The sequence below is a fragment of the Harpegnathos saltator genome, unplaced genomic scaffold (genome assembly GCF_003227715.2).
Source record: "Harpegnathos saltator strain DR-91 unplaced genomic scaffold, Hsal_v8.6 scaffold704, whole genome shotgun sequence".
Taxonomy (NCBI): domain Eukaryota; kingdom Metazoa; phylum Arthropoda; class Insecta; order Hymenoptera; family Formicidae; genus Harpegnathos; species Harpegnathos saltator.
In genome coordinates this window covers 1-18,458 of record NW_020230543.1, presented here as the reverse complement: position 1 = coordinate 18,458, position 18,458 = coordinate 1, and the positions used below count along the sequence as shown (strand labels likewise).

The window sequence follows — 18,458 nt, the reverse complement described above, 5'->3', positions numbered from 1 at the left end:
AGTCCGTTTTATTATGCTGAAACAGCTCCAAACAGTCCGCTGAATCTTCGACGCGTTGCTGTTTTTCATTGACTGTGAGCAAACACGGTACCCACTTCGAACAGAGCTTCCTCATGGACAAATGTTCATGCAAAATGGTGAATACACTGCCTTCTGATATCTTTAAGGTGTTAGCTATTTCACGTAACTTCAATTTACATTCGGCCAAAACCATTTTGTGGACTTTTTTTATGTTTTCTGGAATAACTGCCGAATTTGGGCGACCAGAACATTCAGCATCATCGGTATTTGTTATCGGTACGGCCGCCTTTGAAATCAGCAAACCACTTCTCTACCATTTGTCTCGATGGAGCAGAGTCCGAATAACACTTGTCAGGCCATTGCTTTGCTTGGACGAAGTTTTCTCCCATTAAAAAGCAATGCTTTATTAACACACGAAACTCAGGGTCCGTTCCGTTTCACGCATCAAGCGCATCGATCGCAACCAATGCGTTGTGCTCAATGATATCGTTCCGTTTTCGTTAATGCCCCTATGCGCTTTTGGAAACGGAACGACTTTTGATGCGTTTGATGTGAAAGGAAAAATGGATGCTACCATGGTCACAATGGACATCGAAACATTGACAACAATAATCTTATTTTCATTAGTGAATGATGACCACAGAATTAGTAGCAGTAGTAGTAGTAGTATTATAGTAAGTCTAGTGATAGTGAAAATGAAGAAGATTTACTGATTCTTAATTCAGAACTGGAAATGTTATACAAGATATTATAAAAGTCCCGGAAGAGCGGAATAACTCGAAAAATATGAGCCCTAGAAAAATGCGAAGTACTGAGTTTTTATGATTTTTTCCCAGCTATATGACGGTTACCTTGGATTTGACCTTGACAATGACCTTGAAGGTCACTTCAAGGTCAGGTCAATTTTTTAAATAGGACACTATACTTTTGACCCCAGAAATGAAAAGAGCAGAAAATTTTATGTTCGGATATGACCTTGAACACAGTCAAATTTGACCTCTGAAGGTCACATAAAGGTCTAAGCTTGTTTTAGGCTGAAAACGCGAATATCTTCGAAAATGCACCTGCTAGAGAGCAATGTTACGCATAAGAATAAGAATGTAGAGGTCAACGAGGGACATTCAGCCGTGACCTTGCCCTTATTCTCAAGGTCATGAGTTAAGATTATTATTAAGGTCAAACCAAACTTTTTTTAGGACTGAAAATCCATACTTTTGACCTAAAAGTGTCAAGATTGAAAAATTTTACGTTCGGATATGACGTTTTCAACCTTGACTTTGTTCTCAAAATTATGCGTTTTAGGTTACTTCACTGATCGTGAAGTCTACTGAAAGTAAAACGTCTCGGAATCCGATCACTGAAGGCAAGGTGTCTTAAACCCGACCACTGAAGGCAAGGTGTCTCAAACCCAGCCACTTAAGGCAAGGTGTCTAAAACCCGACTACTGAAGGCAAAGTGTCTCAAACCCGACCACTGAAGGCAAGGTGTCTCAAACCCGACCACTGAAGGCAAGGTTCAGTTAGTCCCGGCCACCGAAGGCAAAGCATTTTGTAACTCGGCCTGAAATTACAAGAGATGTTCAATGTTCCCCATTGACCGTTTAACAGGTCAATGTTAAAAACGTCATATTCGAACGTAAAATTTTTCAATCTTAACACTTTTAGGTCAAAAGTATGGATTTTCAGTCCTAAAAAAGTCCGGTTTGAATTTAATAATAATCTTAACTCATGACCTTGAGAATAAGGGCAAGGTCACGGCTGAATGTTTCTCGTTGACCCCTACATTCTTATTCTTATGCGTAACATTGCTCCCTAGCAGGTGCATTTTCGAAGATATTCGTCGCCTAAAACAAGCTTAAACCTTTATGTGACCTTCAAAGGTCAAATTTGGCAGTGTTCAAGGTCATATCCGAATGTAAAATTTTCCGCTCTTTTCATTTCTGGGGTCAAAAGTATGGGGTCTCACTTAAAAAAATTGACCTGACCTTAAAGTAACCTTCAAGGTCATTGTCAAGGTCAAATCCAAGGTCACCGTCAGATAGCCAGGGAAAAATCATAAAAACCCAGTACTTCGCATTTTTTCTAGGACTCATATTTTTCGAGTTATTCTGCTCTTCCGGGACTTTTATAACACCCTGTATACAGTATTAATTGTTGATGAAACACATGGAGAGATGGTATTCCAGGAGAAATTAACAGATTATGTAGAACGAGTTATTCCTGGATATTCAAAAACAGTATTCAAAGAACATTTTCGGTGAGAATAATTATATAAGTATATCTTTATATTAAGAAAATAAAAACATGCAGTTTTTTCGAAATCATATATTCTAGAAAAGTGATAACTATAAATCATTACAAAATTAATTATGTTCATTATTTTTCATTAGATTATATTCAGTTGAATTTCTCTATTTTAGAATGTTTCCTGAAACATTTGAAATGGTGCTGAGAGTAATCGGTCCAGGATTATGTGCTATTAATAATGTATTAACTGGCAGAAAGATAATATCGGAGGAAAAGCAATTATTTATTGTCATATGGCTACACCTGATTCTTATAGGGATATTTGATATATATATTCTGTATAATAAGAACAAGATGTAACATATATATATATATATAAAATATTACTTAAAAAGTTGCAGCATTATTTAATTCACATGGTACATTATTGTTGTAGATCTGTAGCTACAAAATTTGGTGAGGGAGAGCAACTGCTTTTCGAGCATTACGACGAGTAACATATGCTCTACATTGTGTTTCACCTCGTTTTATTAAATGGCCGAGAGACCAGATTGCTCTAAAATGTGATGGAATGATTTCAACAATCAAGTGGTTTTCCCAACGTAGTTGGCGCTATCGATGGCACGCATATTAGAATCCGAGTTCCTGTTGAAGATGCAGACTTTTATATTAATAGAAAAGGATTTCACTCCATCAATGTTCAAGTTGTATGTGATTCTCGGGGCCTATTTACACATTGTTATGCTGGGCAGGTGGGATCTGTCCACGATGCTAGAGTATTCTGGAATTCACCGGTAACTCAATTTCTTAAATTGCCCGAGGAGTATTTTCCGAATGATTCCCATATCATCGGAGATGCTGCCTATGGTATTCATCCCCATATAATGGTGCCATTTCGAAATAATGGACATCTCACAATTCGACAAAGAAATTTTAATTTTTGTTTGTCATTAACGAGGATGGCAGTTGAAAGAGCAATAGGGCAATTGAAAATTCGTTTCAGAATATTGCTAGATTGTTTGCCATTAAGCGACACCAAAAAAATCCTTGAATTTATTATTGCAATTTATTATTGCCGAATTTATTATTGCTGCGTACTACATAATATTTGTTATACTTCAAAATGACGACATATTCATTGGCGTATGTGAACATTACAATGAAATAAACCCTGTTGTACATGCAATAGTACAACATGCAGTAAATTTAGAAAATGAAAAAAGAAATAGAATTATGTATGCATTACCAATAAAAGTGTAATAGAAAGTTATGTCACATACAACTTTTTTTTTTTATGACGGTGGGGAAATCCTCATGGATACCCTCGCTCCTTTGGGGGGGACGGGGGTTATGTCAGACTTTTATTGACTAAAACCCCACCGGGGTGCCTACCAATCGGGCCGGAAATGTGGGGAGTCAGGGGAACTACGCCTACATTCCCTCCCCGACGCTCCGGCCCCGGGGCTCTATGGAGCCCCACGCCCTGTTACCGCGTCCCTTTTCCCATACAGGGAGTCGGGAGCACGGTACCCGGACCAGCTAGCCGGCCGGGTTGGCCTTCAGGTTACAATTAAGGAGAAAGGAGACACCCACCCTTCCTCCGAACCCCCCTCCTACCTAGGGGGCAGGGGAGTGGGGCCCGTCCCCAAACGGGCTCCCATTCCCCTCCTATCTTGTCCGACGCTCAGGGAGAGGACGGACTCAGTCCCCCCCATCCTGTGCTGCCGAAGGCGAGCCCAAGGCGGCCGAGGGGGCCCCCGCCGGATCGGAGGGGGCCTCACCTCGGCCAGCGCCACCTCAGGCTCGCCATCCATCCCTGGAGAGCGTCGTCGCCGGTCTCGAGTACCAGGACGGCGCTTCCATTCGGCGGTCTCCTTCCGGAACATCACGTCTTTGCAGAAGGAGACCGCCACCCCCATGCCTCCTCGCTCCCGCACATGGCTTGCACCATGCGCGGGAGCAAGAGGTCCTCCTCCCGGCATCCCACCGCCCGGGCGAGGATACTGCGCTGCTGGCCCCATGCTTCGCACAGGGCCAACGTATGATGCGCGGTATCGTCGGACTCCGGGCAGTGGTGGCATCAGGTGGTGGGCTCCTTCCTGATCCGGTGCAGGTAATGACCGAAGCACCCATACCCGGTCATCACCTGCACCAGATGGAAGTCGAGTCCGCGCCCCCTCCTGTCCACCATTTCCGGTAGACAGGGGCGGACAGCCTCGGCCGTTCGGAGCCCGAACTCGCGGAGGCCAGCCCACGCGGCCGATCACCGTTCCAGAGTTCGAGCTCTGGCCTGGGATTGCAGGCCATTAGGCCCCTGGCCGTTACACTCTCCCCCTGCTCGCGGAGCTCCCGCACCCTCCATTAGAGGGTGCTGCGCTCCTCGGCGAGAAGCTCCACGGGGGGGGGGGGGCCGGCCAAGGACGTCGCCACCATATACGATATGGTGCGGAACCCCCGAATCGTCCTCACGATCATCGACCTCAGCGCCTGGCGCATTAGGCGCCTGCTGCTGTCGGTGGTCTTTAACTGGTGCGCCCATATAGGCGCATCATAGAGGGCGATCGAGAGAATCACACCCACGTAGACGCGGCGAGCGTGCCATCCCGGGACCCCCTGGGTTTGCATCAGCCTGGCTAACGCCAGACCTGCTTTCCTGACCCGGGGGACCAGGTCCCTGAGGTGGGCCCTAAAATCCCATTGGCCGTCCAACGTCAAGCCCAGATATTTGATCTTGGGCCCGACGCGGACTCGGACTCCGTCCACCAGAACCTCGGACTCCGGCGGCGCCCCACGGCTGCCGTCATAAAAGTAGACGGCCTCCGTTTTCTGGGGCGCCACCTTCAACTCGAGGCCACTGATGGTGCTCACCACCGATGCCAGTGCCGCCTTCGCTCGGAGGCGGGCTTCCACCCAGTCCTCCCCCCGGCCATCACTAAGGTGTCATCTGCGTAGCAGATGACGTGGCAGCCAGGGGGAAGGGGTGTGCGCAGCACCCGGTCAAACGCGATGTCCCACAGCAGGGGGTCAAGTACCAATCCCTGCGGGACACCGCGCTCCATGATCCACCGGCCTTGGACCCCGCCTCTCCCGGAGTAGGCGAGATCCCTGTCCTCGAAGTACGTCGCGAGGATACGCCGGAGATAGGCAGGCACCCCGTGATACTCGAGGGCCTGCCCAATCTCCGGCCAAGGCAGGGTGTTGAAGGCATTGATAATATCCATTGATATCGCCAGCAACATCCCGCCTCTCACCTCCACGACTGTACGGGTCAATTCCCGGACATGTTGGGTAGCGTCCAATGTTGACCGTCCGGGTCTGAACCCGTACTGTCTGTCGTAGAGGTTCGGTTGTCACATACAACTGTTTTAGCAGCAAGATGAATAGGTACTATTTATGTATATATATATATATATTTAATAAAATGTTCTACTTATTTAACTTTCATGTTTTATTTTTATAATAATATTATAATTGTCTTTATTGTTACTAATGAGGCACAACTAAAGCACAACTAAAAGCTTTAAAGTTTTACAGAATGTAACGGCCGAACTCCTCGGTTCGGTCGCTGCTACGCGTTTCGCGCGGATAAGGCTCGTCGGAGTCCGGGTTCGGTGAGGAGGAAAGCAGCGAGACGTTCGAGAGTAGTACGTTAGCTTTATTCTATATTTAATTTGATACAAGAGTTCGGCCCCGAAGGCGATGTCGCGGGGTGCGTTTGTAAGGCGCGTCGGTACGGTACGGTGCGGTGCGGTGAGCGGTGCGAGCGCTCGTACGAACGGATAGGCCGTGCGGAAGGCGGGGCCTATTACGCGACGCGTGTAGATCGTAACGACGGTAACGGCGCGGTGATCGGTCTCGCTTCGCGACGCTGGGCGTCTCGGACAATTATCGCCCAATACTCGCTTCGGAATTGCTCGCGTAAAAATGGTCGCCGGACCGGAGATTTCGATTCTCGGTCGAACGCACGCACGCGAGTCGCGGGAGACGCGAGATGATTTCGTCCGTCGGGGCCGAGGACTCTCGACAGAGAAGGCGTACGCACCTTCCCTTTTCCCTACGTTCGTGGAGGAAAGCGACCAAGTGCTGCGGACACTCAGCGGAGACGGCGAACACACCGTCTCGGGTTCCTGGTCGCTAGACGGATCGCCTAAAGGCTGAGTACGCTCAGCGGAGTTCGCCGACGGACGAACCCCTGACTCGAGGCGGCGGGTAAAGGCGAGATACTGTCGAGTACGCTCGACTGAGCACGCGTACACACGAGCCCAGGAAGACGGGAGACGGCCAAGTATCGAGTACGCTCGATCGAGACTGCGAACGCACAATCCCGTTTTCTTAGTCGCCGGTCGGGTAGTCGGAAAGCGGAAGGCAGAGCGAAACGGTCCGGATATTCTCTCTTTCGGCATGAAGCGTCTAGATCGAATCGGCGGTACGGATCGGTCTGGTGTCTAGGAGCTCGATCGCCGCCGTTTTATAGTTGTTCGCGCTACGATTGATACGGCGGCGATCGAGCGGCGCGCCTATCGGCGCGAGGCACGGTGACGGCGCGTGATCGCCGCGGCGCGCGCTAGCGGCGGCGCGTGATAACGGCGGCGCGATCGTCTTCGCTATTTATGGTGGCGCAAAGCGCCGTTCTTCGGCCCGACAGGTGGTCGGTCGGGCCGGTAGTAACGAGGTGCATCTGCGCCTCGTTACATCACCCCCCTAGCAGAGGGGTCGTCCGGTAGGCGGCGGCTGGACCGGAGCTGGCCGTCCGCGTGAAAACGTAACATCCAGCGTCCCTCGGGTGTTCGGAGGCGGTATCGACGGCTAATATGGACGGCCGCGTGGGGGACGAGTTTGCGGACTCCGGGCTCCACCTCGACGAGGACCGGCGGCGGTGGCCTCGGGCCGACCGGTCGGAGTATTCTCGGCGGTCGGACGGGGGTCGGACCCGAGGGTGGTCGCGTCGTCGGGAGGAGAGGCGTCCCTGCTGCTCGTTGCGGCGGCGGCGTCCGTTGCGGCGGTGGTGGCGGCCGTTGTGGCGGTGGCGGCGGCCGTTGCGGCGGTGGTCGTTGCTGCGGCGGCGGTCGTTGCGGCGGTGGCCGTTGCTGCGGCGGCGGTCGTTGCGGCGGCGGCGGTCGTTGCGGCGGCGGAGTCGTCGGCGGCCGTGTGGGGCGGGTGGTAGCCCTTGTCGTCGCTACTGCTGCCAGCGTCTTTGGCTGGCGTCCTCGGCGCCCGGGTGGTGGGGGCAGCGGAGCCGTAAGTAACATCGCTTTACGGCGCTGCGTCGTGTCGGACCGCTGTATCCTGGTCCCCCTTGCCGAAACTTGGGGGTTCGGTGGCCTCGGCGACGGCGGCGGTGTGCTCGCTGGTGGTAGCGGCGGTGACGTCGGCAGTGACGTCGGCGGTGACGTTGGTGGTGACGTCGGCGGTGGCGTCGCTGGTGGTGGCGACGTCGACGGCGGCGGGGCGGCCGGGGCCCTCTCCTCGTCGTCGGAGAGGGCGAGATCCGTCCACAGTACGGTGAGATCGTCGATCTCAATGCCTCGGGGCTCGCTCATTCGAAAGCTTATGCTTGCTTTTAAGCTGGCCAAAATTCCTCGGCTTATCGCGGGGCGACAGCTCGAGAAGATGTGAGCTTCGCTGCTCGAGGCCGTCGCTTTATACCCCTGGCCGTTGTTTCGGTTTCCCCTTCCGGGTTGTCGACCTCCGCGTCCTGTGGCTTTTCGTTATTGTTACCCGACTTCAAATCTTGTATATGTATATTTCGCAGCCACTTGCCGTTTTTAGCGCGGAGATCGACGATTACCGGCGAGATTATCTTCCGGATTTCGTACGGCCCGGAGTATTTTGGCGCGAGCTTGGCGTTAAAGCCTCGCGCTTTATCCGATAGGGGATGCTCGCGTCGCCATACTGTCTCCCCTATCGTAGGCCGCCAGGAGCGCCGTCGCAAATTATAGTAGCGCTCCTGGCGTTGAAAAGCTCGCGCCAAATTTACACGGACGACCTCGTAAGCGTCCTCGAGCTGTCGGCGGCGACTTTCCGGTGGAGCGGCGGTACGGGTCTCCGGCCAGGAACTCAACTCCCGCCCGCTGAGCAGGAAGGCCGGGCTGTATCCCGTTGAGTCCTGGACGGCCGAGTTGTATGCGAACTGCAGCGCGGAGAGGTGGGTGTCCCACTTGCGGTGGTTTTTCCCCACAAACTGAGCGATCATGGTCTTTATTACACGGTTTGTCCGCTCCACCGGATTACAATGCGGTGCGTAGATGGGGGTGGTGCGGTGACGGATGCCGTGAGCCCCGCAGAATCTTGTGAATTGCTCGGAACGAAATTGCTTCCCGTTATCGGACACTATTGTTTGGGGGCAGCCGTGTCGGTGCATGATGCCCTCGGTGATCGCCTGTTCCACTGCCCCCGTTGTCGCTTTTCGGAGCGGTCGCATCTCTAGCCACTTGGAGAAGCGATCCTGCATAGCGACGACCCACGCGTGGCCGCCGGTCGACCGCGGCAGAGGGCCCATCAGGTCTATGGTGGCCTGCTCCCACGGGCCCTTGACCGCGGTGGCGTGCAGAAGGCCCGCGGGTTTGACCTGTGTCGCCTTATAGGCGAGGCAGGTCTCACAGGCCCGGACATGTCGGGCTACATCCCGGAACATTCCGGGCCAATAATACCGGCGGGCCGCGCGGGCGATCGTCTTCGCTATCCCCAAGTGGCCGGCGGTGGGTTCGTCGTGGAGCTGGCGAAGGATTTCGGCGCGTTGCTCTCGAGGCACGCATACCTTCCACTGCTCCTCCGCCGGTGTTTCGCGGAAATCCAGCTCGTGCAGGATGTGGCGGAGGAGCTGGCCTTGCTGGATGGCGTAGTCCGGCCAGGCGGCGGGATCTGCGGCTACCCGTGCCCTCATACGGCGGTACCAAGGGCAACCGTTTTCCGAGACGATGGCGCTTACCTCGGGTCGTCGAGACAACGCGTCGGCGACCGTGTTGAGAGCGCCTTGCCGGTATTGCACCTCGAACTCGTACTGTTGTAGTTCGAGGGCCCAGCGGGCCAGTCGCCCGATGGGTGTCTCCAGGCTGCGCAGCCACCGGAGGGCCTGGTGATCTGTGATCACCGTGAAGCGATAGCCCTCCAGGTAGTCGCGCATTCGCCTTATTCCCCAGATTACGGCGAGGCACTCCAACTCGGTCGCGCTGTAATTTTTCTCGGCGCGATTTAATGTTCGGCTCGCGTACGCGATCACGCGTTCGGCCCCCTCCAGCCGCTGCGTGAGGACGGCTCCCAGCCCCTCCGCGCTTGCGTCCGTCTGCAGCTGGAAGGGCTCCCGAAAATCGGGGCACGCGAGTACCGGTGCCGTGGTCAGCCGCTTCTTTAGTGCGGTCATCGCGGCGTCCTCGTCCGCGCCCCACCTCCACTTCACATCCTTCCGGGTGAGTCGCGTGAGCGGGGCGGCTAGCGCGGAGAACCCGGGGATGAACCGCCTGTACCACGACGCGAGCCCGAGGAACTGCCGCACCTTTCGTACGGTCGTGGGCGCCGGCCATTCCGATATCGCGCTCACTTTTTCTGGGTCGGTGCGGATACCCTCTCGGTCCACGATATGCCCCAGGTACCGCAGGCGGCCCACACAGAAACGGCACTTCTCCGTATTGAGGCGCAGTCGTGCTTCCCGGAGTCGCCGGAAAACCTCCCCGAGCCGCGCGATATGTTCCTCGAAGGTCCGGCTCACGATAATGATATCGTCTAGATAGACGAGTACGTGGGGCTCGAGCTCAGGGCCGAGTATGCCATCCAGCAGCCGTTGGAACGTGGCGGGTGCGGAGTGCAGACCGAAGGGCATTACTCGAAACTGCATTAATCCTCGCCCCGGCACGGCAAACGCAGTCAAGGGGCGGCTCGCGGCCGACAGGGGAACCTGCCAATACCCGCTCCGCAGGTCCAGCGTGGACAGATATTTTGCCCCGCGGAGTTTGTCGAGGGTAGCGGCGACCTGCGGCAACGGGTAGGCATCAGGTTCTGAGACGCTATTCAGTTTTCGGAAATCCACACAAAATCTTCGCGACCCATCCTTTTTCCGCACCACCACCACCGGCGAGCTCCACGCGCTGTGAGAGGGCTCGATTATGCGCTCCTGCAGCATCTTCTCGACCTCCTCGTCGATTACTCGCTGCATTGCGGGGTTCCGGGGCCGATACCGCTGCTTAATGGGGCGTGGGTCGGTCAGTCGAATGTCGTGGTACGCCCGGTCCGTCGGTCCCTGTACTTTGTCGAAGAGGCGGAATTCCTGTTTCAGGAACCGTTCCAGTCGCGTGGTCTCGTCCGGGGTTCGTGGCGTTAGTCCGTCCTCGATCGTACAGATCGACGGTTCGGTCCGTGTCGCGTGCGTCGGTGGCGGTGGCAGGGTCACCTGTAGCTTGGCCCACAAGTCCACCCCAATCAGCATGGGGCTGCCGAGCTTTGGCAGGACTCGCAGGCCGTGTCTTACGTTTCTGTCCTCCGTTTGTACGTCTGTCGTCATGGTTCCGGTCGTCTGTACGAGTGTTCCGTCAGCTAGTCGTATCGCTTCGGCTCGCCTCGACTTCCGGATCGGGGCCCCTACTTGCTGGGCAATGTCGGGGCGTATAAACGACGCCTCCGACCCGGAGTCGAGGAGCGCGTTGACATCACGTCCGTTCAGTCGTACGGTTATGTGGGGCCGCGGTGTGAATCGGACGCGTTGGTCCCTCAGGGCCGAGACTCTGGGTGGCAGATCTCGGCCCGTCGGTCGTTTCCCGGCCGCGGGTGGCACTCCCGGGTCAACACGCCGTCCTTTCCGCATTGCGAGCAGAATTTCTTCGGGGGGCGCTTACAGTCTACCCGAGTGTGCCCCCTTTGTTTGCACCGCCAGCAGCACTCGTCCTTGCTGTATGTGCTGGCGGTGGTTTTTTCTCTCCGTTGTTCGCGACATTGCTTTTCTTCATGCTGTTGTGTCTTCATCATCTCTCTTTCTTGACGAATATCATTAATATAATTTTCTAAAATGGCCTCGATTCTTCTTTTTTTAACTGGATATAAGGTATAATTTCAAAAATAATATTAAGAAAAGAAGAACACATTCAAACTTTAAGATCAATGTATAACAAACTAAGAAGCCAGAAATAATAATTGAATTCAAACCGTATATATATCAACATACAATAAAAAGATATTAAGAATCATCAGATATCATTATTTTTTTTGGTATTATGTTATATTTGATGTGCTTTTCTAGATATATTGACTTCAATTATCATAAGTCGTAAGTGTACTTACTTTGGTCTTTACAAACTGGTGACAATGACAAGGCACTTGACGTAGTCGGGGAGGGAATGCAAGCGTAGTTCCCCTGACTGTCCTCACTTCGGTTCGAGCAGTAGGCACACCGCAGGGGTTTTAGTCGGTAGGAGTCCAGCATAACCCCCGACTCCCCAAAGGGTCGGGAGTATCCATAATGGATTTCCCCTGCGTGACCAAAAAAAGGCACTTGACGTATCCTTTGATGTTGTGGCTATAGATAATGCTGGACCATCACTCGAAACTTCAGAAAGAGGTTACGTACTAGCTTTTTTCCAAATATCGAATCCGTCACCTAATCGAACAGCAAAATATTATTATTTTATATAATGCTTCGTATAGATATACATCTAGCCCCAAAATTCATCCGAATTTGAATAATTACAATATAAATGAAAACCCAATAATATATTTCTTCTTATTATTATATTAATATGCATGCAAAATAGTATACAGGGTGTCCCATTTAACCTGACAAATCGTAATATCTGGAAAACTACATGTCGGATCAAAAAAAGTGGGTAATGAAATTTGTTCATCTCGAAGGGGGACATCCAATGATATCAAACTCGACCTCCCATTCCATTCCCAGGGGGTAGGGGTGGGGGCAACTTTGAAATCTTAAATGGAAACCCCCATTTTTTATTGCAGATTCGGATTCTACACAACCAAATACGTAAGTTTCGTCCGAAACTTTGTAACGGCCGAACTCCGCGGTTCGGTCGCTGCTACGCGTTTCGCGCGGATAAGGCTCGTCGGAGTCCGGGTTCGGTGAGAAGGAAAGCAGCGAGACGTTCGAGAGTAGTACGTTAGCTTTATTCTATATTTAATTTGATACAAGAGTTCGGCCCCGAAGGCGATGTCGCGGGGTGCGTTTGTAAGGCGCGTCGGTACGGTACGGTGCGGTGCGGTGAGCGGTGCGAGCGCTCGTACGAACGGATAGGCCGTGCGGAAGGCGGGGCCTATTACGCGACGCGTGTAGATCGTAACGACGGTAACGGCGCGGTGATCGGTCTCGCTTCGCGACGCTGGGCGTCTCGGACAATTATCGCCCAATACTCGCTTCGGAATTGCTCGCGTAAAAATGGTCGCCGGACCGGAGATTTCGATTCTCGGTCGAACGTACGCACGCGAGTCGCGGGAGACGCGAGATGATTTCGTCCGTCGGGGCCGAGGACTCTCGACAGAGAAGGCGTACGCACCTTCCCTTTTCCCTACGTTCGTGGAGGAAAGCGACTAAGTGCTGCGGACACTCAGCGGAGACGGCGAACACACCGTCCCGGGTTCCTGGTCGCTAGACGGATCGCCTAAAGGCTGAGTACGCTCAGCGGAGTTCGCCGACGGACGAACCCCTGACTCGAGGCGGCGGGTAAAGGCGAGATACTGTCGAGTACGCTCGACTGAGCACGCGTACACACGAGCCCAGGAAGACGGGAGACGGCCAAGTATCGAGAACGCTCGATCGAGACTGCGGACGCACAATCCCGTGTTCTTAGTCGCCGGTCGGGTAGTCGGAAAGCGGAAGGCAGAGCGAAACGGTCCGGATATTCTCTCTTTCGGCATACAAGCGTCTAGATCGAATCGGCGGTACGGATCGGTCTGGTCCTAGGAGCTCGATCGCCGCCGTTTTATAGTTGTTCGCGCTACGATTGATACGGCGGCGATCGAGCGGCGCGCCTATCGGCGCGAGGCATGATGACGGCGCGTGATCGCGGCCGCGCGCGCTAGCGGCAGCGCGTGATCGCCGCGGCGCGCGATAGCGGCGGCGCGTGATACCGGCGGCGCGATCGTCTTTGTTAATTTATGGTGGCGCAAAGCGCCGTTCTTCGGCCCGACAGGTGGTCGGTCGGGCCGGTAGTAACGAGATGCATCTGCGCCTCGTTACAACTTTCTTTTTGATTCGTGATAGATGACGTTGTAATCGCAAAAAATTAGATTTCCTGCAATTCTCCAGAAATGATCATTGGATTGAAAAATAAAAAATACCTGTTCTATATTTTTAAAAATGTTTTTAAAAAACATAACAGTTATTCTCACCATCCCCTCGGGGTATGGTGAGTGGTAACGTTCAAATCTCAAATGAGAACCCACATTTTTCATTGCAGAATTAGATTTTACGTGAAGTTTTTATGGAAATAATTTTTTTCATTCGTGATAGATAGCGTTGAATTTTTCCGAGAAACTACTTTTAGCGTTACCCAGGAACAACGACGAGGACGTAGTAGCTTTTTGTTCCCTTCGGGGTGCTTATTTTAGGTGAGTTCCCTCGCCTCTCACCATCGGGGTGATTTTACATAATTAATTTGTTAGTGGCATCTCTCCATCGTCCGCGTCCATAGAACTTAAGAGACGATCATTATTAGACACTTACCTTTCTAATCAGGAGAGGTGCTTAATCAATTTTTGAGGAGTGTTCCATGCCACTATCATTCTCTTCTGACTTTGCATCATGGATTATGTAACTGTGCAAGAAAAAATTGAAATGATTTTCATTTAAGGCGAATGTAGAAGAAATTTTGACGATGCTGTCCATTTGTATGCTGAGCGTTTTTCTGAAAGAGTACGATCACATTCTTCTTTCGTTAGAGTTGTTACGAGGCGAGGGACTCACCTAAAACAAGCACCCCGATGGTGAGAAGCGAGAGGACTCACCTAAGACAAGCACCCCGATGGTGAGAGGCGAGGGAACTCATCTAAAACAAGCACCCCGAAGGGAACAGAAGGCTACTACGTCCTCGTCGTTGTCCCTGGGTAACGCTAAAAGTAGTTTCTCGGAAAAATTCAACGCTATCTATCACGAATGAAAAAAATTATTTCCATAAAAACTTCACCTAAAATCTAATTCTGCAATGAAAAATGTGGGTTCTCATTTGAGATTTGAACGTTACCACCCACTCTACCCCGAGGGGATGGGGGGAATAACTGTTATTATGTTTTTAAAAATATTTTTAAAAATATTGAACAGGTGTTTTTTTATTTTTCAATCCAATGATCATTTCTGGAGAATTGCAGAAAATCTAATTTTTTGCGATTACAGCGCCATCTATCACGAATCAAAAAAAGTTTCGTACGAAACTTATATATTTTGTGGCGTAGAGTCTGAATCTGCAATAACAAATGGAGGTTCCCATTTAAGATTTCAAAGTTGCCCCCACCCCCACCCCCCGGGAGTGGGGCGGGAGGTCGAGTTTGATATCATTGGATGTCCCCCTTCGAGGCGAACAAATTTCATTACCCACTTTTTTTGATCCGACATGTATTTTTCCAGATATTACGATTTGTCAGGTTAAATGGGACACCCTGTATATGTATAATACAAGAAAGTTTTTTAGAATTAAAGTTAGTATTAAATGTGCATATTTATAAAACGTAAAATTACCGAAAAAAATGCCCATGAGTTTCGATAATTTCCACTCCGTTTGTTTTGATCGGAAATATTGTTATATGTACGCTTCAGTCCTGCCCACTTATTCTTGTACTGCGAACCACTTACATTGTATTTCTGGTTTGTTTGCTTCATTGTGATAGCAATTTCTGCCCACAAAATGTTATTACGCTTAAAACCTAATAGAAATTCTTCTCCCTTCTCTCGATACAGGTCCATAAGCAGAAACACTGCATTATCCAGCCATAGAAACCCTTCCTTTCCGTGTTCACCTAAAAATATTAAACTATCATTAAAATATATTCTAACTGCATATATAGCGAAAATGTTTAAGAATATTTAAAAAATTAACCTGAGCCCTCCAAATTATTTATGTTACTATTTTCATCTGGCTGCAGGCTGTTGATCTTTTTGTCACATCTTGTACAAGTATTATCAAGAAATCTTGATTTGTAGAAAAATATTCACACACATGTATTAATTTAAAAATACAATAGAATTATTTATAAAACTTTAAAATTTCAATTTTACCTTTTCATTCTCTTAACGCGGTCTTTTCTTCGAGTAATAAAGTGATCATTTCGTTATCCACTAATACGGGGAATTCAACTTTGTCGACTTTATCCATCGTATCTGTGATTATCTGTACGTATAAAATCATAAAATATCGGTACGTATAAAAATATCAGTCTTCACGTCACGTTGTCAGTGTTTAAGTAGGGTTATGTAAAAGATTATAAATACTAATCTGCGCATGCCCGCATCAACTGCTTCTAGTCCGAGCTGTAGTAGCTGATTCGCGCTTAATGCGATAGAGGTGGAGAGATTCTAAGGCTATGAGAGCGATTCGGGGGTTCCGCTCCGTTTCATATATGGCGGCGACGACCCTGGTCGGCTCTTCCCCCCCCCCCCCACCGTAGAGCTCCTTGCGGAGGAACGTAGTGTCCTCTACTGGAGAGTCAAGGAGCTCCGCGAAGAGGGGTATTAACTGCCAGGGTACTGGCGGCCCTGAGGTCCCGGGTGGCTGCCCGAACTTTGGAGCGATGGGCGGATGTCCGCCCCGCAGGAGTTCGGGCAGCTGACGACGACGGCTGTCTGCCCCTGCTTGGAAGAATTCACAGGCAGGAGAGGGCGCGGACTCACATTTCATCTGGTGCAAGTGATGACCGGACACGGCTGTTTTGGTCATTACCTACACCGGATCAAGAAGGAGCCTACCACCAGGTGCCACTACTGCCCGGAGCTGGATGCATCACACCCTGGCCGAATGTCCAGCATGGGACAAGGAGCGCGGTGTCCTGGCCGGGCAGTGGGGTGCGGGAATGATGAATTGTCGCTCCCGCGCATGCCAAGGGCCATGTGCGGGAGCGAGGAGGTATGGAGAGAAGCGGCCTTGTTCTGCCGCAGTGTACTGTCGCGGAAGGAGGCCGCCGAGTGGGAGCGTCGCCCCGGAGACCGCCGCAGGCAGCGGCGGGGAGGGCGGCGCTCCCGAGGTTTGGGCAGCGGGCCCGAGGGGGCGCCGGCCGAGGAGGAGGACAGGCCACCGGTTCGACGGAGGCCGCCTCCCCGGCCGCCTCAGGCCCGACTTCGGACGCGCAGAGGGAGGAGGATGACGGGTGCGCGTGACACCCACCCACCTCCCCCCTAGAGCGTCGGTTAGGGTAGGGTAGAGGGGGGAGTGGAAGCCCAGGTGGGGCTGGGCTCCACTCCCCTGCCCCCCCTCCTTAGAGTGGAGTAATGGAGAGCACGGAGGAAGGGTGGATGTCCCCTTTCTCCAAGTTAAATACCAGAAGGCCAACCCGGCTGGGAAACCGGTCGAGGGACCGCGCCCTGGACTCCTTCAGTGGGACAGGGTGCGGTACTCGATGGCGTGGGGCTCCCGGAGAGCCCTGGGGCCGGGGTGTCGGGGAGGGAATGCGGGAGCAGTTCCCCTGACTCCCCCCACCACGGTCCGAATGGTAGACATCCCGCAGGGGTTTTAATCAGTAAAAGTCTGACATAACCCCCGACCCCCCCAACGGGTCGGGGGTATTCATGATGGATTTCCCCTGCGTTACCAAAAAAAAAGATTCTAGGGAATTCTATACGCCACCAATGCACGCATTAGCTGAAACGGAATGGTTCTCGATGCTGTTAATGCGTTCGATGCGTAAAACGGAACGGACCCTCAGATTTTTCCATTGTTTTCAAAATTAAAACAGTAGCGTCACTAAAACCACTGTAACTTGTGAACTAAACGTCCGATTGTCATTAAATTTTGACACGTATCATTTGAAGGTTAGTAACACATCGATCAATAAGTCACGGGACTAACTACTAAAACAACATTTGTTTGCCAAAATTCTTCTTTATTCATCAACATAGTCTCCTTCAAGAGCGATACATTCATTCCAACGCTTTCCTAACTTTTCTATCCAGCCGTGTAGAACGATCTTTGGTTTCAAAATAGGCGTTAGTTTCGGCAATCACTTCTTTCATTGGAGCCAAATCTCTTTCCCTGGAGTATCTTTTTGAGGTCTGCGAACAGCCAATAATCGCTGGGGACCAAATTTGGAGAATACGGTGAGTGCGGAAGCAATTCGAAGTTCAACTCATGCAATTTGGCCATCATTACCATCGGCTTGTGACACGGTGTAGCGTCACTAAAAACCACTGTAACTCAATGACACAATGTCGGAATCTCATGACAGTTTGACACGTAATTTCTAAAGGGTTGATACTAACTGAGAATGCTATGGATTTTTAGGGTTTTTGTGTCCTCTTGCTCTCTCGCTGATGCAAGTGGAGGTAGGTTCCTAAATCAACCTAGGCGTGTTCTTCTTGGTCCCTTTATTGCGCACGTGCCTGCCAGCTGCAGAGCACGTGAGTCACAGGTACAACTTATCGCTTACAACAAGAGAAAATAGTTCTCTGCGCTCGCACGACATATGAGCCACTGCGGGACTCGTATGTATATGTGTGTGTGTGTCGAACGGAGCCGATGCTCCTGCCTGCCCGCTCTCGCACAATCGCGACCGCGTGCAGATCTCGCGGTGTCACACACGACAAAAAGGAATAACTAACTATATACTAGCGATCGTATGTTCGTGAGCTCTGTGTGCGCTTCCAACGGGTTACTGTTGGCTCGTTGGTCCTTTTTTCCCGCACGAGTCACTTGCGCGCGCTCTATAGCGCCGCACGGAAAACGGATGCGTGCGCTTTTGGGGAGCTCAAAGTCCCCACAGATTTGTTATTAGAGGCGCCATCTGTTGGTTGTTCTCGGGACTTATTGATCGACGTGTTACTTCCTGAAAATTATATGGATTTGTCAATAGATAGCGCCATCTAATACTACGAACTTATTGAGTGACGTGTACCTATGGCCTAAGAAATGTGAAAAAATTAGGAGATACTTATTGGATTCTGATCGGTAATTCCTAGGTCCATGGTGTTGTTTATGAAAGCTGAGAAAAAGTGTGTTAGATTAGTTTCACAGCATTGCTTGAAAGCTACGAATCGAAAGTGAGACATGTAAAAAT

General features: G+C 51.1%; 1 pseudogene; it reads left to right on the top strand.

Moving 5' to 3' along the window:
• The first annotated feature begins 584 nt into the window (after positions 1–584).
• Positions 585–3,841, top strand: LOC112590071 (putative nuclease HARBI1; annotated as a pseudogene).
• Positions 3,842–18,458: the final 14,617 nt, after the last annotated feature.